The sequence below is a fragment of the Myotis nattereri genome, assembly GCF_964212035.1.
Source record: "Myotis nattereri genome assembly, chromosome: 8".
In the NCBI taxonomy this organism is placed as follows: domain Eukaryota; kingdom Metazoa; phylum Chordata; class Mammalia; order Chiroptera; family Vespertilionidae; genus Myotis; species Myotis nattereri.
The window spans coordinates 60,159,957-60,182,256 of NC_138083.1; the positions used below are offsets into that span (position 1 = coordinate 60,159,957).

Here is a 22,300-nt window from a genome sequence, read left to right on the forward strand (position 1 = left end):
CCTGGCTTGCATCTGGTAAAAACAAAATGACACAAAATCTTGGGACAATGACATTCCAGAACTGGAATATCCAGCCAAGCATCACTGGATATCTGCAGCATCGGCCTCCCAGTTAAAAGTGAACAATAAAACCACTTTAACACACTGCTCCTTGGTTAAGTGAAGAATGGTGTAACTGTGCATCTCTTTGGAGGGGTTTCTAAATTCAGAACTGGCACCCACTGGTCCCCGGACCCCTCCCCACAGCCCTCACCCAAGCTGCATCTGATCTTTTCAGAATGAATCATAACTTAAAGACAAACCTAAATCTTTTCATGCTGTCAATTAGCCCATTTGTGCATGCATACATTCCAGTTTCTCCCATTTCTAAAAGCACCCCCCCTCCCACACCTTTACTATATGTAGTTTCATAGTGCTCAGGAGGACTGTCAGGACTTCTCTATATTTTAAAGTGTTGGTGGATATTTTGCCTTTCATCTATCCAATGTCTGGTAGGACAACAATGATTGGTTACCCAGTATCACTTAAATTACATCAGCTACAGAGAGTAAGCACACACGCAGTAAGTTCACAGACTCATCACACATTACTGACTTCACAGCTTTTCCTTTCATTGACCTTTCTGCAACAGACTTCTTTCTAGTCTTAGAAGTGGAGGTAGAAAACAGGACATACAAAGCTATAAAAAAAGTATAGCTAGCACAAGAGACAAATACTAGTGTGCTAGATTAGAAGGAAAAGGTGATATCAATAATTTAAAGGAAAACTTGGTTAGTGCACCTTTTGACTATTATTTCAAATAGACTTTACTTTTCTTAGTCACATTATTTGTAACCTTCACAGTGCTTCTCAATGCTGGTGTCTCATCCTCAGGAGGCTTAATGTATTTATATTCCTTAGCAGTCCCAATTTGCAATGACTTTAGCAAGAGGCAAGAGTTAATCCTTACCAACTTCCTGAGAAGGCGGGAGACAAATTGCAGGGGGGCAGTCTGATGGACTTAGGGTAAGCTTGAGGCAGCAGCTGACTAAAAAACCATGTCTGTGGGTTCCTATCACAGCTGCTCCTTCAGTCGGCTGATGGATCATGGGAGAAGTCATGAAAACCTGTCCGGCTTCCTCATCTAAAATTCCATATTGAGATCAGAGTAACCTCAGTGAGTAGTAATATCAACGCAAAAGGCTGTTTAGTGAGGCCTCACAATAATGACTGCCTGGTATGATTAAAAATATAAGTGGTTGAATATTTTATATGAACTAATATTTAATATTAATTGAATATTTTTAATGTTCACATCCAAAAATTGAAAATATCAAAGGGTTGTAAAACAAACTGATGTTTGAGCTAAGTTTAAACACATAACTTCTTACATTAATTTTCCTCATCCTATGTTACATTTAATTATGATAAAAGTAAGATTATTAATACTCTCTTATCAAGAATCTTAACTGCCTTGCATGCCCCACAGTAAATAATGTGCCTGCTGGTGAACCAAAGAAGCATGACACTACTGGAGGCTGCTGAGTGAAGTTACAGGTCCTCACAAGATGACCAAGTTTCAGATAAAGAGATACAGTAAAACATGCTCAGCATTACAGTAATACTCCATATATCTTAAACTGGGTAATTTTAAACTTCTGCAATTTTAGCAATTTTTTCTCTGAATGTTAAACAGAATTTAGAGGGAAACCAATAAAAGTTTGAAACACTAAAGCTGTGGTGCCACATTCCACCCCAATATTCTTTAGTACTATGCAAATGTGAGAAGTAAATTATTATAATTTCTTTAAGAAAGAGACTAATGAAACAAAATTAAAATAAAAGCAAAGGTACCATTGCCCGGCCAGCATAGCTCAGTGGTTGAGCATTGAGGTCACAGTTCGATTCCCGTTCAGGGCACATGCCTGGGTTGTGGGCTTGATCTCCAGTATGGGGTGTGCAGGAGGCAGTCGATCAATGATTCTCTCTCATCAGTGATGTTTCTCTCTCTCTCCCTTCCTCTCTGAAATCAATAAAAATGTATTAAAAACAAAAACAAAGCAAAGGTAGCATTAAGTAAAAGCAGTTACAGGGTTCCTCTTGGTCATGTGGGCAACACAGTTCTATAATCTCAGAGAACCCCCTCTGCTCACTGAAAAAAAGCTTCATGTGACCCAAGTTCCAAGCCCAGCTGTTTTTCTAATTGATATCTCCACCCTCCATGGGAGTAGAATGATCACTAAGCATTATTTTAGTTTCTGTGCAAAGGGGCTTTTCCAAATGGATCCACTGGCTGCCAAAGAGCACACTGGAATGATGAACAATGTTCTTGAGAGGATTAATCCCTCCCTTCACCTCATTTCAGGTAGGCATAGAATATACCTGGAATTCTATTCTCTGTGCAGATCAATTTCTCTAACTTCTGAGCCATTCACAAGTTGCTGGAGGGATCACCCTTTGCCTCCTGAGAAATTAATAGAGACCATGAAGCATCCCATTCTCATCGTGGACAAATTAGTAGGGATAGAGTACCATGCTCCACATGAAAATCTGTGCAGGATACTTCTGTTGGAGGTGTAATGAAGACTGGAAACATGATTTCTACAAATCCAGGTTAAAGCGGTTTGATATAAAATAATAAGTTATTTTTGCTTGCAATATGCAAATGGATAATTGGTAGAACACAGACCTGTAACTCCAGCCCTTGCAACTGCAGAGCCGACTGTAGCCTCTGAAAAGATAGGCTTGAAGGGTTTGGTTTAGAAAACTTTATTCTGGGCCTCTGCATTATGACATTTGCGATCACCTGGGGAGGCTTAATGATAAAAGTTAGGGAATGGTGGTTCTCTAGAGATCCAAGGGCGGCACTTATCTCCACCCCCAACTATCTCCCAGTCTCTCAGATGAGGGCAGCAAAAGCTTAGTTAGTGTATAAAAGTGCTGGTTTTATACAGAACAGGGAGTGAAAGTAAGAGTAGGCTCCTGAGGAGTAGTTGGCACTGAGGAAAAAGGCATTGGTGGGAGAACTTGGAAAAAGCATCATGGGCTAACATAACGTAACTCACACATCCACAGGCAGGAGAAATAATACTTTGGAACAAATTAGGATAAGTAGATAAGGAAGGAGTTGGAAGTATCTGTGCAATGTTCCGGTTCAGTGACTTAGAGAGGAGAAGGACAAGGACAATGAATCTATTTACTGCATCTGTCTCTTGGGCCAGCTAGCTGGCTGCCTCTCCCCAGGTTGGTAAACCACACCATAACACATGTAAAACACCTTAAAAATAATGTGTGACCTTGTTCCTAGGGCACTGCCCAGGCAGCGGGGCTCCACAGCATCGGCCATTCTAGAAATAACACAACGATACCACTGCCAGGGAGAAATACTGCCATTAGAGATGATATGAGCATGAACTTACAGATAGTTTTCATTGTCTATTTTCACTATACTTACACTTTATATATACAAACATATAATACATAAAAATATATACATACTGTCTGTCATATATATGTCAGCTTCAGCAGAAAAGCATCATCTAAATATTACTGTCATTGATGTTTTCTCAAGAGCATGAGTAAGGGATAACTGCCTTTGTTTTTAGATGACACTTGGAGTAGGCAAGATTTTGAATATGTTGGAATGCAAGTGCTCTGATGATTGCTTTAAGAAAAATCCCTAAAGGAATGCAGTAAAAGAACATTAATATTGACATGTGGCACTACCTCTCTAAAGCAGAGTGAGAACACTTTGCCAGTTCAATACCCTTTGATGAAAATACATACATCTTTCATATGAGTCCATGACCACAAATAAGTGTGGTGGGGAGCTGGCCAATCCATTTCTCATTTTGTCTCAAACTGGCACTCAGGAAGGTGTTTCTCATGTAGATTTAACGCAGGTTGGAGATCCCAGCCTCTGCTGCCAAACTACATTACCCCACCATGCTGCCCTTCAATGCGAATGACCAAGTGTGTTAGTGTTGGTTATTTGTTAGCTGTGGGGCCCTAGGAAGGTACTTACACTCTATATATTGCATTTTATCTATAATAATAATAATTAATAATAATAATCTATAATAATAAAGGTATAATATGCTAATTAGACCAGATAGTCGAACGACCTTCCGGACGTTATTCCAGATATCCTTCTGGACGACCTTCCAGACAAAGCTGCAGCGGCAGGGGCCGAGGCAGAGGCAGCAGCCACAGCAGGAAGGGGCTGAGGCAGAGGTGGTTAGGGGCAATCAGGCAGGCAGGTGATCAGTTAGGGGTGATGAGGCAGGCAGGCAAGCAGTTAGGGGTGATGAGGCAGGCAGGCGAGCAGTTAGGGGTGATGAGGCAGGCAGGCAGAGTGGTTAGGGGTGATCAGGCAGGTGGGTGAGCAGATAGGGGCGATCAGGCAGGCAGGCCAGTGGTTAGGGGTGATCAGGCAGGCAGGCAGAGTGGTTAGGAGTGATCAGGCAGGCCAGCGATTAGGGACAATCAGGCAGGCAGGTAGGTGAGTGGTTAGGGGTGATCAGGCAAGCAGGCAAGCAATTAGGGGTGATCAGGCAGGCAGAGTGGTTAGGGGCAATCAGGCAGGCAGGCGAATGGTTAGGGGTGACCTGGCAGGCAAGCAGAGGGGTTAGGGGCTATAAGGCAGGCAGGTGAGCAGTTAGGAGCTAGCAGTCCCAGATTGTGAGAGGAATGTCTGACTGTTGGTTTAGGCCCAATCCCGTAGGGATTCCTCTGGGATCGGGCCTAAACTGGCAGTGGGACATCCCCTGAGGGGTCCCAGATTGTGACAGGGTGCAGGCTGGGCTGAGGGCTCCCCCCCCCCATGCATGAATTTTGTGCACTGGGCCTCTAGTAATAATAGTAATAATTGAGAGAAATACCTGGAGCCTGCCTAGCACATAGTGATCACTCCTTGCTTTCACCCAATCTTCTTTCCATTTTTAAGTGGCTCATCAGAAAAGTAACTTTTGCTCAGAAAGATCACAGAATTGGCTTTGCTTCCAATTACCTAACTTTCTTTTTGCAGTTTGTCTTGACAACGTATTTGCCTATGAGTTGAATTTACATCCCCCAGAAGACATACTTAGGTTCTTAATAAGTCCCCAGAGCACCTGCTGGCCCACAACACACCCAGTGGACTGCTCCACTGCAGCTTGGCAAGCTTTGCATCTTTCCTTTATCCATTATCCTGATTATTTCTTGGAAAAGGAGGGAGTAAAACAATAGAAACTTTCATCTTGTATTATGAAAGTGGTCTCAGAAAAATAATATTGCACAATAACCCCAAATTGTAATTGTACAGAACACCAATGTAATTTTATGTTCTGTATTTGTTAATAAAAATTTTTTAATCGGTCAAAATGTTAGCTAGCAAAACACTGTCATAAAACATAGATATAAGTTCAGGAACACAATAAATACAGTATTGTTAGTACTAAAATTGATTGATAACAGCACTCATGTCACTTAATTTGGTAAAATAATTTTTAAGAGACCCAACTTTAAAGTGAGAACAGGAGTGCATTGCAAAACGCATAGACAGGACATTATTTAATAAATGCTATAGAAAGTGACACAATTATTGGAGGTCAAAAGAAGGACTCAAAGTTAATTATCTGTATTCTTTTCCTCTAGATAGAGAACTCTGCATAATCTAACTTCTCACCAAATCCTACTTTCCCCAAATACTTCCCATAGTATGTCAGAGAAATTCTTTAGCAACATATAAAATCCTGGAAAACCTAGTCTCAGCCTTTCCTTTAGGTAGAAACTGCAAAAACTAGTTAGTCTCACCACTCTGAAAAGCAATTAACCTTGGCATCTTCAACATGATAAAAATATTAATAATGTCACTGCAATTTTTATAATTTAAGAGCAAAGTTCCTCAGTCATTATAAATGGTGACATTCTCTATTATTAATATCTGTGCACATTAATTTCTAAAGTATGTAATTTCAAGCAACTCAACAAAATGAGTGCCTAATATTTTCCAGAATGCAAATGTAATCTGACTCCAGTGTGCTCAGCGGCTCTCAGATTTGTTATTTGAATAAGATCCATGTTGTCTCCAGTAGCCCTACTGCTGTGAAGTGTAGAACTTCAATTTTTAAATGGATTTCTTTTTCTCATAGTGCAATGATTTGAAATGAGCTTTGGAAAAAGGGAGAGAGGAAAGGGAAGGATTTTTTTTCTCCCAGTAGGTGATCTGCTCATAAAGGGGGAAAATTTTAAAATAAATTTTGTTGTGGAATATGTATTGATTTGCTCTTAAACTCTCAATATGCTACACATTAAAGAATTGTGGCTATGTGACGTCAACACAGTTGGTAATCTAGTTGGTCTCCATCGATGCTGTGATTCTTGTTCTCCTCCTGCAGCAGGTCTCCCGGGGAAGCAGATGTGGAAGGCGGTGGTGGCAGGAGCCCTGCTTTTGATCTGGGGACTCTTTCTCGCCTGCCACAGAGCGAAGGTGCCCTTTGTGGAGCTCCTTGTGCTCTTATCCCTGCGGCATCTTCAATATATACCAGTCAGCACAATGCACGGCCCCAATCTAATTTGGTTGTCAGTGTAGAAGAATTCTGATGAAAATCTTACTGGCCCTGGAGCAGCGAGATGCCACCGAGGCCATCACAGTCTGCATTGCATTTTTAAGACTTGTGTGGAAACCCTGGTGCATTTTCTTGGTAGGATGGATTCAGTAGATGAATGCAGCTGTTTCTTGAGAATTCCAGTAGTGGGTTGAATTTATTCTGTAACTTTGATGGAGACACTGACTCTCATTCTGGGGAGCAGCACACCTTCCTGTACAGTAGTCACCCCTTATCTGGGTTTCAATTTCTATGATTTCAGTTACTCCTGGCAACAGCAGCCCAAAAATATTAAATGAAAAATTTCAGAAATAAACAACTCATAAACTTTAAATTGGACGCCATTCTGACTAGCATGAAATCTCACGCCATCCGCTCCATCCCTCTCAGGGTGTGACTCATCCCTTTGTCCAGCACCTCCGCGCTGTGTACGCTGCCCGACCATTAGTCACTAAGTTGCACTGCCTCAGTATTGCAGTGCCTATGTTCAGGTAACCTTATTTTACTTAATGATGACCCCAAAATGAAAGAATAGAGATGCTAGCAATTTGGATATGCCAAAGAGAAGCCGTAAAGTGCTTCCTTTAAGTGAAAAGGTGAGTACAGCTCAATAAGAAATTTTCAAAAGAACACCTTCCTATATCTTTTGCTGCAGTATACTGTTGTGATTATTCTATTTTATTATTAGTTACTAGAGACCCAGTGCATGAAAATTCATGCAGTGTGGGGCGGGGGGGTCCCTCAGCCTGGCCTGCCCCCTCTCACAGTCCAGGAGCCCTCAGGGGATGTCCTTCTGATGGCTTAGCAGCTGCAGCAGTGCCTCTTCTGTGGCTTCTGCAAAAGGGGCCACTCCGCCCCGCCTCTCCCGCGCCGCCCCGCCTCTCCTGAGCCGCCCTGCCTCGAAGCCACGGTGACTTTGTCCAGATGGATGTCCGGAAGACGTCCGGTCTAATTAGCATATTACCCTTTTATTAGTATAGACTAGAGGCCTGATGCACAAAATTCGTGTAAGGGCCTTGGCCCTCACAGCCCCAGCTTCATCCAGAAGATCGCCGAGAAGGTCATTCGACCGTCTAGTCCAGCCGTGGGCAAACTATGACCCGTGGGTCGGATCCGGCCCGTTTGAAATGAATAAAACTAAAAATAAAAAAAAGACCGTACCCTTGTATGTAATGATGTTTACTTTGAATTTATATTAGTTCACACAAACATTCCATCCATGCTTTTGTTCCGGCCCTCCGGTCCAGTTTAAGAACCCATTGTGGCCCTCAAGACAAAAAGTTTGCCCACCCCTGGTCTAGTCTGATTAGCATATTACGCTTTTATTATTATAGATTGTTATTAATATCTCACTGTGCTTAATGTATAAAATAAACTTCATCATAAGTATATATATATGAAAAAACATAGGGTTTGTACTATCTGTGATTTCAGGGGTCCACTGGAGGTCTTAGGAAGTATTCCTCCAGATAAGGTGGGACCACTGTATTTTGCTGGAAGTGAAGGACTCGGTACTGTGCTTATGAAAGGTGTCCCATGGGTGCCACACAACAGCTTTCACTATATTACATTAAAAATTCCTGGCTTTTCAGGATAGTGTTAACAGTGTGGACAATTAAAAGCGGCAGCTGTGGCTATGGGAACAGGTATCGCAAAAATACAAGTTAGCTTCTCTGTCTCATTAAACATTGATGGCATATATTTGGCCACTGAGCTCTGTGCTTGATTACAGATGGTCTTATTTTGTGGTTTCTCAAATGCCATACTGTTCAATGTCTATCTTGGAGTTATTTGGAAAGCAATTGGAAGTAGTTCCAAAAGCTTACTAAGAACTTAGGGAAACACCTGGCAATGACTAAAACATTGCTTTTAAAGTCAATTTCACAAACATGTTTTCTTTGATGTTTTGTTTTAAAAATGATGAATATAGATAGATACTGAGAACATGTTATTGATCAGAAATTCCTATTAACTGGCACTATCACATAATCAATAGAATTAAAAATGATGTTAAATGATGGCTCAGAAGTGTAGGAAGACTCTGGAGTACTTTCTGAATCATAAAGCAATAAAATATGTTCAGCATATTTTCAGTATCAAATTAATTGCAATATTCAGAATATGGCAGTTGATATATATCTAACTTTCAATTAATTAATATATTGGGTTACAATAAGTATGAATCATGCCTCCACCTTGCCAGATGCTGGTGACAATGAACAATAGGGCGTACTGCACTTTATATGCCTCTTGTGGAACAACAAACATCAATTTCCATATATTTAAGCAATGGCAAAAGTAAAAAAGGTCAAATATCTTTGTTTGACCTTTGAAGCTGAAAGGGCAGTGGGTTTACAATAGTCATATATATTTTTCACATCTAACATTCTGAGGTAAAAGAGAATCTCAATTTAAGTTTTGCAAATAGCTGACTCTTTCCTTACTTTGCCAATAGAGGAGAATTTTCTGTTTCAAGATTCAGTGAGCAAGTAGGCTAATGGGCATAAAGAATTCTGACATCATTATTTTTTAGAGAAAGAACAACTCAACAAACTGGAAAACGTACCGCAATGGCCCCAAAGTTGGGCTATGGAAATTCAGTGCCACAGAGGTGCACACGAAATGGCCAGGCAGAAACCACTGCAATAATAATAATAAAAAATCTGTCCATTTACACTCCCAACAACAAATTTAATATCTGGAAGAATGAGTCCAATGTTTGAACATGTAATTATCACCCTGTCCTTTTTAATTATGTCTTCCTATTTTTAAATGGTATAAAGAGATTTCGTATATGTTTCCAGCTAGTGTTAGCTCTTTAAAAGATACTATGCTCGTATAGTTAAGACAACGTATAATTTGTTTATGTGTATTAATGTAAAACTGCTTGCATAGGTGAAATACAAATTTGATAAGGCAATAACACTGTAGAGAAAGTGGCAAGGAACATGGTTCCACAAATGCTACGAAATTCATTCAGTACTGAGTGTCCACTGCAGAACTGGCACAAGCCAAGCCCAGGGGATGCACGAATAAGCAAAGATTCCCAGCCTCTGAGAAGTTCAAAGTGTAGCGGGCACAGAAACGCCCTGAACAATAAGGGCAGATGATCAGTATTATGCGAGAAGTGACTGAAGGAGGAGGCACGACATGCAAATGCCCTTGCAAAGTCTGACTGACCAGGTTCACCTAGGCCAGTCCTTCACAGACCTCTTGCCTATCTGACAGGACACTGGCAAGGCACCACCTAATTTCTTTATTAAAATACTAGAGGCCCCGTGCACAAAAATTTGTGCACTCGGGGGGGGGAGGGGGGGTACCTCAGCCTGGCCTGTGCCCTCTCGCAGTCTGGGACCCCTCGGGAGATAATGACCTGCTGGCTTAGGCCTGCTCCCGGGTGGCAGAGGGCAGGCCCAATCCCTAGGTGCAGCCCCTGGTCGGGCTCAGAGCAGGGCTGATTGGGGAGTTGGGGCGCCACCCCGTCATGCACAGAGCAGGGCGGATTGGGAGGTTGCGATGCCACCCTCAGTCACGCTCAGGGTAGGGCCGATTGGGGGGTTGGGGCACTGCCCCCTGTCACACTCAAGGCAGGGTTGATGGGGAGGTTGTGGCGCCACCCCTTGTCTCGCACAGAGCAGGGTCAATCAGGGGGTTGGGGAGCTCCCCCCTGTCAATCACAGAGTAGGGCTGATAGGGGAGTTGGCGCACCGTCCCGTCACACACAGAGCAGTGCGGATCAGGGGGTTGGGGCGCCGCCACTGTCACACTCAGGGCAGGGCCAATGGGGAGGTTATGGCTTTACCCCATCACACACAGAGCAGGGCCCGTGTGTGTGGGGGGGGTTGGGGTGCCGCCCTCTATCACCCACAGAGCAGGGCCGATCAGGGGGTTGGGGCGCCGCCACTGTCACACTCAGGGCAGGGCCAATGGGGAGGTTATGGCTCTACCCCGTCACACACAGAGCAGGGCCCGTTGGGGGGGGGGGGGTTGGGGCGCCGCACCCTGTCACACACAGAGCCACAGGGTGATCAGGGGGTTAGGGAGCTCCCCCCTATCAGGCACAGAGCAGGGCTGATCAGGGGGTTGGGGCGCCTTCCCCTGTCACGAACAGAGCAGGGCCGATAGGGAGGTTGTGGCCCCACCCCCTGTCACACACAGAGCCGCAGGGCAATCAGGGGGTTTGGGCGCTGCCCCCTGTCACGCTGATCCCAGTGCCGGGAGGCATATTACCCTTTTACTATATAGAATAGAGGCCTGGTGCATGGGTGGGGGCTGGCTGGTTTGCCCTGAAGAGTGTCCTGGATCAGTGTGGGGGTCCCCACTGGGGTGCCTGGCCAGCCTGGATGAGGGGATGATGGCTGTTTGCAGCTGTTCACACACCCTTCAGGGTGGGGGTCCCCACTGGGGTGCCTGGCCAGTCTGGGTGAGGGGCTGAGGGCTGTTTTCAGGCTGGGACTGAAGCTCCCAACTGCTCCTTTTTTTCTTTTTTTTTATTCTGGGCCAGCTTTAGCTTTGAGGCTTGGCTCCAGCTCTGAGGCCTCAGCTGCTGAAAACAGGTATCTGGTTTGTTTCGGTTCTATAATCGAAACTCTGTATCAACTCCAGCTCTGAGATCCCAGCTCTCTGAAAGCTGGTTTCTGGGGTTTTGTTTAGCTTCTATATTTGTTACAATGTTTTTTAAACTGCAAGCTCAGAGGCTGGCAAGGCAGGTGGGGAATGCTGCAGTCCTCCATCACTGAAGCAAGCAAGCCTCATGTTCAGTTTAAGCTGCCTGGCTGCCGGCCGCCATGTTGGCTGGCAGTTAATTTGCATATCGCCCTGATTAGCCAATGGGAAGGGTAGCAGTCATACACCAATTACCATGTTTCTCTTTTATTAGATAAGATGTTCTCTTTGTTTTTTTTTTTTAAGAGAGTGAGGAAGGGAAAGGGAGAGAGAAATAGAAACAAGATGAGAGAGAAACAGCACTTGGCTGCCTTCTGCATGCCCCCTACTGGGACTGAGCCCACACCCAGGCATGTGCCCTAACCGGGAAATAACCGGACACCCCTTGGTGCATGGGACAATGCTCAGCCACTGAGCCACACTGGCCAGGGCTGCCTCCTTTCTGATGTTGCTCTTAAAGTCCCCACTTTCTGCCCATCTTGGAGACAAAGGCTCTCGGTGCTGTCCTGTGTGTGCCCATTCTTAGCCCAACTTTCCCACTAAAATCTCTCAAACTCCATCTTTACAACATGTGTCTTAGAGTGAGCACTAATGGGCTGAGGCACCTGTCTCAGCCTGCATCTTCATGGTCTTTTTGGCGAACACACTGCCTCATTCATCACTGTTGCTTCAGCTCCCTCACATAGGAGGCAGTACAGGGAGGTGGCCCGGGGTGTGGGCTCTGAAGCAAGATCTGGGTTCAAACCCTAGCTCCATCACCGTTAGTTGTGAGCCCAAGGGTACATGATTCAATTCCTGTACCTTAGCTTCCACTCATCTGTACAACGGGGCATCCCCAAACACAGGATTAAGGCGACTATACCTGAGAATCCCAGTAAATGATTTAGCATATGCAGCACTCATACTGTAAGCTAATCCAAACAGTCAGCAAATGCCTTCTTTTTTCCCCACATCCCTCTGCCCCTGCCCTTCCCCTGATGCACTTCTCCTCACCCTTCAGAGGTGGGCCCCATGTCACTTCCTAGAGGAGTTCTCGCTGGCCTTCAGGCATCCCATACTGCTCTTCCCTGGCACTCATCTCAGCTGCAACCTTACATGGGTTTATGCCACTCACTCTCCCTGGACCGTGAGCTCATGACAACTAAGACAGCTCTGCTCTGTTCACTGAGGTCTCTGCAGGCCTAGAATAACACTGGGCACGCACTAAGATGGTGTTCAACGACCAAATGAACAAACAAACGGTGTGGCACCACAGAATGGTTCTGTGGAAATGCCTCGAGGCCCCTGCTTAGGGAGGCAGCCCCAAGTGGGTGGCTCTGGCCTCTTTCCGCTTCCCGCAGCTCAAATTTTAAATGTGTACCTCTAGGTTATTCCTCTGCCCCCAGGACTCCATTGGAAGACACTTAAATTAGTTTAAAAACTACTTGTTTTCAATATTCCTTCCAAGGACTTGCATCTTTTACCCCAGGAATCTATGGTATGAGCAGATACTTCTACACTGTCTGTTATTGAAGAAGCAACTCAAATCACACATCTCTCCTATTGATAGTGAATAGTTACTTCACCCTGATATATATATGAAAGAAACCATTTTAAATGCTGCAACTTTTCTAATACATTTTCTAGAGGTAGTTAAAGAGGTGCTGACCTTTGGTGGAATTGAGCCCCAGAAGAAAATGTATAATATGTTGGCATCCATTCCAAGATTAATTTCTATTGATTAGTGACATCTGGTAATATCATGTTCATCTCACCCACACCTTTCAAATTACTGGGCTTCACACTTGCTAAGCACTGACAAAGATGCAGGATTCTAAGCAGCTCAATTCATGCTGTGCCACGGCCGATAAGATCATCACTTGAGCAGGTATACTTGGAAGTAAGGTTTCTTTGATAAGTAAGGTGTTCAAGAAGGAGGATTTTTTTTTTTGCGGGGGGGGGGGGTGATTTAGAAATATTTTTCAGGAAAACATTCTTAATATTAAAACTAAACAGTAAACAACACTCAAACAAGGATTGCTTTGAAACTTCTTATTCCTTAACACATATGTTCACAGAAGGCCCCCTCCAGAAAAAAAATTATGTAACCTAATGAAGAAATAGCCTCCGCAATTTAGCCAAATGCAACCCATCACCTGGTAGATGTTGAGGGGACATATCACAGAAATAGTGGCCGCATGCAGATTCTCAGACACTCAGGGCAGGACCTTTCCACTGCATTTCAGAATGTATGTGTGCAACACAGATGACGAAACTTTTATTCTCCGCCTCTGCTCTGTGTACAGCAACTTTGTGGCTTTTTAAAACATTCCAACATAAACTGTGAAAGTAATTGCTTCTGCAAGTGTCCAGAAGGAGATTATCTGAAGGTGCTTTTCTGAGCAAGGCTGAAAACACCTTGGTATTTCAGGGAAGCAGTAATTTCCTCTATTTTTGTATTAAAGCATGGTTTTGGGTAGATATGTCCATAATTCTTTAAAATAAAAAGGTTCTAGCTGTAAAATTCATTAATGGTAAAACAGCAATTCTGTCACCTGCAAGGAGAAATTTCTGGCCAAGCAGAAAGGCATTCTTCTTAACAAAAGAAAGCCTGTCATCACACAGAGTAAGGTCAGAGACACTGACATGGCTCCTGATTCCAGACTTCCTATTCAACACAGAGCAAAATTAGCAACATTTCCGCACAAGTTTGCTTTCATGTTTAAATGAGAACTCAGCAGTGGTCAGAGAGAAAGCAAGTCACACAGCATCCCAAGCACCCCCACTACCATGGGCCCAGTGGTGCTGAGGCACCCCACCCAGGCAGGAGGTTAAATTTCAGGTGTATTAATCTATCTCTGATGAATTTATAGAGAAATGTTTGTGTATTGGTCATACCCTCCTATATGTGCTTTTAAAATGCTCTTTCATATTAATTCTCTCCTTTGATCCACTCAACTACCACTTTTAGAAGTAGAGAAATGGTCTCCATCTCCCAGTCTAAATGGCTGAGCCCCATCAGGCAGCGAGTTTGTGGTCAGCTCTCCTTCAAATGGTACCGCAACTAAACCACAGCTCCGTGAGTATATCATGACCAAACAGTGTTTTAAAGGGGAAGAGTTTTGAATTTTCGAGGAAAATCTAAGCCGTATCTCTAAGCTGTAACAGCTGTGTGACCTTGGACCTATCCTGCAACTCAATCACCTCAACAAGGAAATGCTAACCACAATCATTTGCAGGGAAATTGGGCCAATAAATATAAATCTGCTTTATAACATAGAAAGTGTTATCATTATCACTATCATAGGGAGCATATTAATAAAACAGGCAGTATTTGGGGCTATTGCTAAGAAATGTTTTTTAAAAACAATGTCCTTTTCAAAGTTACAGAATAAAAGCTAGGCAAAGTATGTGAATGAAAACCTACCACCACTGGAGATTTCTTTAAAGCCTCATTTTTCTAAAGGCAAGTAAAAGAAAAAAGTATCATCAGAGTGGCTACATCTAGAATAACTCAGGACTCTTCCCTGTGTTTTTTTTTTTTTTTTTTTAGTTTAGTTTATAATTTCCTTAAATAGTTGTTATTTTATTATTTATTGCCTCATAGTTATTTTATAATCTGATTTTCTGCATATCAAAATCACTGGCAGTCAAAATTTGAAGGAAAAATGGCATCATCTAAAATTATTTTAAAAGGAAAAATAAATCAAAGAAGAAATGTATAACAAAAACATGAGTGAGGGAAAACCATGTAAATAATAGAAGAAACTCATGTCTTGTTAATAAATAAAGTCTACAACAAAAATGATACTCGATGTGCCCCCACAAGGCAGTGGTAACTATGGCAACAAGAAGAGATGCAATGTACTCAGAGTCAGTCAATCCAATACCCAATGAATATACTAAATATATTTCATGTATATTTTCATATGATGCTGAATTATATTATGCCCCTTATTGATGTAAAATTACTCACTTTAATAGCTACTCCTTTAATTTATGAAGAGAAGAAAATTTCTGGGTCTCCCAACTTATATAATAAATAAACATAACTTTTAAACACACAACCCGTGAACCAGGGTCAGCAACAACTCTCATTTTCTACCTCCCAGTAATGATTTTTAAGTCCAAATAATTTTAGTTCAGAAATCTAACAGGACAACTGTACAATGATATAGCAAAGAATAATTTACATATATTTAAGACATCAAATCCTAATTATTTAGACATAAAGTGTTTGATATTACTATTTAAAAGCCTCTCTCTGCAATAATGGAATGTCAAAATAGCAGTGCTGTCTGGGTAGAGAAACCCAGGCAATCTTTGGCTACAGGCCTTTTAAGAAAGCAAAATCCACTGCCTCACTCACTGTTGTGGGTATCAATCATTCCAATCCTTTGAACCTGCACTCCTACCCAACCCTTTTGCTGGATCCTTTAGAACAGTGGTTCTCAACCTTGGCTGTACATTAGAATCACCTGGGAATCTTTTTAAAATCCTGATTTCTGGGCCTCATCCTCTGGAAATTATGTTTCTTTGGTACTAATGTTGTGGCCTCACCCCATAACAAAGAAACAGAATTTCTGGAGGATGAGGCCCAGAAATCAGGATTTTAAAAAGATTCCCAGGTTATTCTAATGTGCAGCCAAGGTTTAGAACCACTGCTTTAGAACAACCCCTGAGCTCTTCTGCATTGACTATACCCTTATGGAGTATAAATCCCAAGTTCAAAAAACTTTTCTCATAAAATAGGCATGTTCTCTCCAAGGAGACTGAGTATCAGGGCATTTTTTTGTGTTTTTCCAAGTCCTCGGTACCTATCATCAAGGCAAAAAGGTGCCTCACACCCCTGACCTGTGGAGAGAAGCAGGGCTCCCTCCCTTTGGTCCTGGATACATTCTAGAGGTAGAGGTTCTCTGCTAGAGTCAGAGACATGGAAGAGAGGCCTGGCAACACCCTGGGAGAAATGTATAAAGGAGAGAATTGCTTTACTTTGAGGTGCCCTCCACCCTCCTACACCCACACAGTTCTTACGAGTTCATAGAACTAAGAAAGGAAATGTTTGCATCCCTCAGATCTGACACTGGGAAGAAGCTGAAATTACTAGAATTTCCTAGGACATTCCTTGGGATGATGACCCTAGAATCTAAGAATCTAGGCATCCTGTTTTGGTCCTGGGGAATGAATACTGTGCAGTGCTGGAACCCAAAGCTGCAATTCTATTCCTGAACAAAGATGCTTCTCTGCTTGCATCTGGGTTGTCCACTCTCCCACAGCTCTGAACTGTGAGCAGGCTGAGGACCCGCAGCTGCGCTGGTGTCTGGTCACTATGCCGTGACAACGCTGAAGGGACCAGCAATGGGTGTGGACTGCAGTGATTTTTTGGGTAATGCTGCATTCTGAGACAGCCAGAGGCAGGGTCACTGTGGGCAGGAGGATGTGTCAGAGGCAGGTTCCAGGTCGAGAGGGTTATTTTTGGAATACTGTGAGGAAGCGGATGGTGTGGCTGCCCACACTGCACCAGGGCTTGGTGCTGCTGCATATAGTGTTCAGAGCTGTCAGTCCCTCAGCCTCATAACTAAAAATAAGTATCTACTCATTAAAGCAGATTTATTTTTATTCAGACTTTTGTATTTTTGCATTATTACTTTTCTCCACAATTGAATTTTCAAAATATTTTGTCTACAACGCTTACAATTCTGCAAAGTCCATAAACTATAATCTATGCCTTGATTCCAAGAAAACTGGCTTTCTCACTTCCATGTTCTCTGGTACTTGCAGAAAAAGAGTGTATGTTAAAAGAAGGTCAAAGAGAATTTTGGGGAAGAAAATATAGAAGAGATTAAACACTAGGCTGAAAACAACACTCACGATACCCTAAAAAGGCCATGGGAGGCAGCCAGACCCCACCCTCATCCCAAGAACTCTCCTCGCGCCCAGAGCCTGTGTGCTCTGTGAGGCAGCTCCCAGCAGGCCTGGGGGTGTAGGTGTTTCAGAGCATCTGGCAGGGAAACACACTAGTCATTCAAACCTCAAATCTCCACAATTTATAACTCGACACCCCTAACTGCAGCTGGTCTCTAACTTGATATACAGTTCCCTGTTCCTTTTTTTGTTTAACGAGAAATATTTATTATATTCCATTCTACCTTAAAAACTCTTATTATTAATATTTTAACTGATACCTAAAGAAAATAGCCGAGTGCCTGCACGACAGTATTGTATGAATAGATGCCATCTCTATCATTAATAAGAACCGGCACGTCACTTGGTTGTCTTACAGCAGTACAGATGTTAGCATAGCTGTTCACATTATTCTAGACTACAACTGAGGATATTCATTATGAACTCTCATTATGTCATCAGTCTCCTCTTGCTTAATTGTCAGAATATCCTCCTTGAGTTAACTGTGGGTATCAAGTTCCTGCCCTTAGACTCATCTTTTAGCCCAATGTAAATAATTTCCTTCATCTTCCCAAGAACTCCAGTTTGTCCCTGTCCCTCTACATGGCCCACATTACCATACCAAATACTGCTGAGTCACTACAAAGATGCTTTAAAAAATTACTGTTTTATTTTTTAGGGCAGTTTTAGGTTTATAGAAGATTTGAGCAGATAGTGTGAAGGGTTCCCACATATCCCCTCACTCTACTCCCCAACCTCCCCAACAGTTTCCCTTACTAATATCTTGCATTACTATGGTTCATTTATCACAAATTATAAACCAATATTGACACATTATTATGATGAACTGAAGTCTATAGTTGACAGTAGGATTTGGCTCTGTGTTATATTCTAGGAGTTCTGACAAATGTATAATGCCTGCAGCTGTCAGGGCTTCAGTTTCCTCTAGTGTACTCTTACTTTCCCCTGTTGTGTTGGGGTTTCTTAAAGAAAGCCCTTAGAAACTCCTTCTGAAATAGAGCCTTGCCTCTCTTTCAATATGATATTGGAGCCCTACTGATGTGGAGGTCAAGGTATTGGTGAGGGGAGTGTTTTAGAGTTTTATGATGAAAAGCAGTTTGTTTTTAAAGGGCCTGAGTCTCGAGGCTGTGACCTTCAGAAGAGTTTCTTGGCGTTTTTTCCTTCCTTCCCCAGTGTAAGACACATGGCTAGAGGGAACTAGAGCTCTCCGCCATTCCCCTGGGATGCATGCCCCTGGGAAAGCAGTTTACCTTGAGGGCAGGGCCTCAGTTCTCTGATGTATCCAAGAAGAGTTGTTGCTCATTTTGTTCAGCATTTTTTTGTTGTGAGGATGGGAGTGATGACTTACAAACTCTTCCCATGTCAGAATCATGACCAACAATCTGCTTTTAACTGTGATAATTCTCATGAACAAACAATGTCTGGAAGAAGCCTGCACAGAGCCAATAATTAACTCTCAGAAAGAAAAGCTACCCAAAGCAATCTATGGACTCAATGCAATCCCTATGAAATAACAGGGGCATATTTCACAAATACTAGAAAAAATACTCCAAAAATTTATATGGAACCAAGAAAGACCCCAAATAGCCACAGCAATCTTGAGAAAGAAGTATAAAGTAGGAGGGATAACAATACCGGAAATGCAATAATGAGAATAAGCAAACCATGATTAGGATGGATCATGCATAATGTTAGCAAAAGAAGTCAGACACAAAAGGGTACATACTGTATGGTTTCATTTATCAAGTGTTCAGAACAAGGACAAAGTAAAAGCTGATAGTGACGGAAATCAGGAGAATGAGTTTCCTGGCAGAAGCGGGAAAGTGCATGGCATGAGGTGGGACTCGAGTTAGCTTCTATTTCATGACCCAAGTGGTGATTAAATGGGTGTGACCTCTTGTGTACTTGATTACAATTTTCACTTAAAAGAAAAGAATCTAGCACTGTATATACACTGACTTAGAGAGGTAATCATAATATGCTATAGCGAGTAGAAAAATAAAATGAACTCTAGATCTCCAATATAATATAATTGTATACTGGAAGAAAAAATAAACAGGTAAACTATTATATCCAAAATAAATCTATAATTGCATTTTTGCTTTATGAAATTTTTGGATTTTTAAGGGAGTTAGCAATTAGTTACACATTTGCATCCAAAAATAACCAGAAGTAATAAAGAAACACTTTTCTAGTTAAACATTCCACACTTCCAAATGTGTCCCCTGGAGTGGCACAGTATGGTGTCCTTGACAGCATATTGTCTGTGGTACTAAGTAGCTGAGTCTTAGCTGCTCTAGTTCTAGAGTTCTCTCAGGGACAAAAGGTGAACAGGTCCTCTACATGCAATGTCAATGCACTTTCATTAGCCTCACTCAACTTATGTTCAAAGGAAATTCTGTGCAGGTCCCTGTGGAACACTCATCAAGCAAAGGTAAAAACCCCAAAGGCCAGTGCACAGATACCCAACTCAATCCCAGAGAAGGGTCGTGTGGTATAGTCACCCATGTCAACCACTTGTTCATGCACTATTTACTTAACAAAAGGCACAAAGGATAACTACCATTTGCCATGTCTTAGGCGTGACACTCAATAAGCTTGTCTGCAAAACTCTAGTTAGACACACTCCAACTTACTTGTGCTAATTTTACTACTAAACGGCTTTTTAGATAATTGTTTTTCTCAACCAATTTATATTATAAACTAGAGGCCCAGTGCACAAATTCATGCACAGGTGGGGTCCCTCAGCCTGGCCGGCAATCCGAGCCGAACAGGTTGGCCAGTGGGGGGAGGGGCCATGGGAGGTTGGCTGGCAGTCCCGACTGGGGTCACTGGGGCCGGTTGGCCAGCGGGAGGGACCGCGTGAGGTTGGCTGGCTGCGGGAAGTGGGCTGTGGGAGTGCACTGACAACCAGGGGGCAGCTCTTGCATTGAGCGTCTGCCCCCTGGTGATCTGTGCCGAGTCATAGTGACTGGCTGACCAGTCATTTGGTTGGTCAGTTGTTCGGTCGCTTAGGCTTTTGTATATACAGATTAATTAAAACTTTCTGTCACCTAGTTTCACTTTTTTAGATTAGTTTTACTTATAGATTAATTAAAGCTTTCTGTCACCTAGTTTAACATGAATATGTTATGAGAAAAAAAAATGTTGAATCTCACAAAGTATATTTTTAAAATACTTAAAAATAATGGGTAGCATTTAAAAAAACATTTTTATTATATCGGAATGAAACTATTTAGATAATAAAGATGTTTCCCAGTAAAAATTGAAAACATACCCAATATATGAAAAACATAAGCTACCTATGTTGTGTACACATGTGTACACAATCTCTAAAAATCAAAGTTATACTATTTTCCCTCATGGGAAAAATAGATAACAAATTTTAGCCCATTTTCCTTAAAACAGCAACAATAATAACAACAACAAAAATATATTCAAATCAATGGCCAGATCAAAAAACAAAAACACACAAAACAAAGGCAAAGATTTAGAAATTCTGCTCAGATTTATAGAATTAATAAAAGAAAAATATTAAATAATAATTTAATATCACAACAGTAACAGATTCTCATTATTTTGTCCCATGCAGCTACGAACCAGAGAAAATGACCTTATAAAATAATGAGGATTAGTCTACTATAAGGAAGAACCAGTTTGTGTGACAAAAGGCTAGAATAGAGAGCAGGTGCTAAATAAGTCCTGTTCATTTTCATGGACTAGAATGGATCCCAGAACGCATTTTCTCAACAAGAGAGGGTTATGGACCCCAGTAGCTAGCTGTGGGCTCTGCATCAGGCAGGGTGCATTCCTGTACCTCCTATATCATTATTGCCCCAAATCTGTGATCATAAACCTTCACCATGAGGACATCAAAATGTTTAAAGAACACAGTGGAAGCACGAATAAATAAACGCATAAGGTTATAAATGATGCAGAAAAGAACAAGTGCATATTAAAAATCTTTCCCATTATGCAAATGCATTTTGCTAGTGATCTTTTCTATTTTTACAAAGATGCTCCTCATTACTACTTTTACTATGTGAACTACAAAATTGTGTATCTGTTTTAACAGGAACATATACATAATTACTCTGTGGAGATGTTTTCAAAAGTGTCAAAATATAAATTAACACACTGACACTTTTTTAGGGCTCCATGTGCCATTCCAAAACATGTTTACAGAATAGATTAGAACATTTGTATGAGGCAGTTTCTGAAGTATCAATTATTTATTTTATTTTCTGTAAAGCGCTGTTCAGAACCAGTTATGTCACATAGAAACCCCTCTGGTTATGGAGAAATGTGTAGGTGCACAAGGAAACCGGAGTAACTTCACTGCCCTCCATTTTCCGAGAAGATTCCTCCCTCCTCTGGGGCTGAGTTCCCAACCATAAGCTGAGCTTGGGTCCTCCCTGAAATGAGCAGGTGAACTCTGCTCATAGAAGTCACAGCCCTTTTGTTCAATGACTGCCAAGCACACTGTGTTTCTCTAAGAAAAGTAGAACAGGTGATTGCATTGGAGATGAAGTGCAGTGCTACCAAATTGGGCTAATTTGTTGCATTTTTGGCCAAGTCAGAAGAAAACTCACTATTTTTCTAAAAGATAAACAGATCTCCAACCATGTTTTGGGAGATACAAACATAAGGAAGTACTATGGCTAAAGACATGATACTAATTAATTACACATGCTTCAATCTGACCAAGTGAAAAGTATTGCACTAAATTAATGCAAACATGGGATAATTTATTCCTTAGCTTGCTACAATAGAACCTCAAAATTATAGATGAGATTTCACCTTAATTGGCAAGAAACATAATTAAATGAAAACATGTAGTTCTTTTTCCTATACTCAGATTTAAATAATTAAACTTTTCCCCCCAATAACATTCTTGCCTGTCTTACTAATGAGGTACATTTCCAGGTTCCACCAACTTATAAAAGTGCACTGAGCACTTCTGGTTTCTCTCCATGCCCTCTGCAGATGGCAGAAAAATATTCTACCACTGAGACTTTTACTTCCAAAAGCTTAGATTTGTCCTATCATGAGTGAGTACCAAAGAAATCACAGTCTAGTCCTTTCACTTTAAAAATGAGAAAATTAACATTCAGAGCAGTGAATAACAGAAATTATTACTCATACGGTTGGGACTAGACCACAAG

The 22,300-nt window shown here is 41.9% G+C and overlaps 1 protein-coding gene across 1 annotated transcript in view; it reads right to left on the reverse strand.

The window, feature by feature from the left end:
• L3MBTL4 (L3MBTL histone methyl-lysine binding protein 4) overlaps positions 1 to 22,300 on the reverse strand; it is a gene marked incomplete at both ends in the record, with an annotated part of 280,164 nt that overhangs the window by 55,029 nt on the left and 202,835 nt on the right. The window lies entirely within an intron of this gene.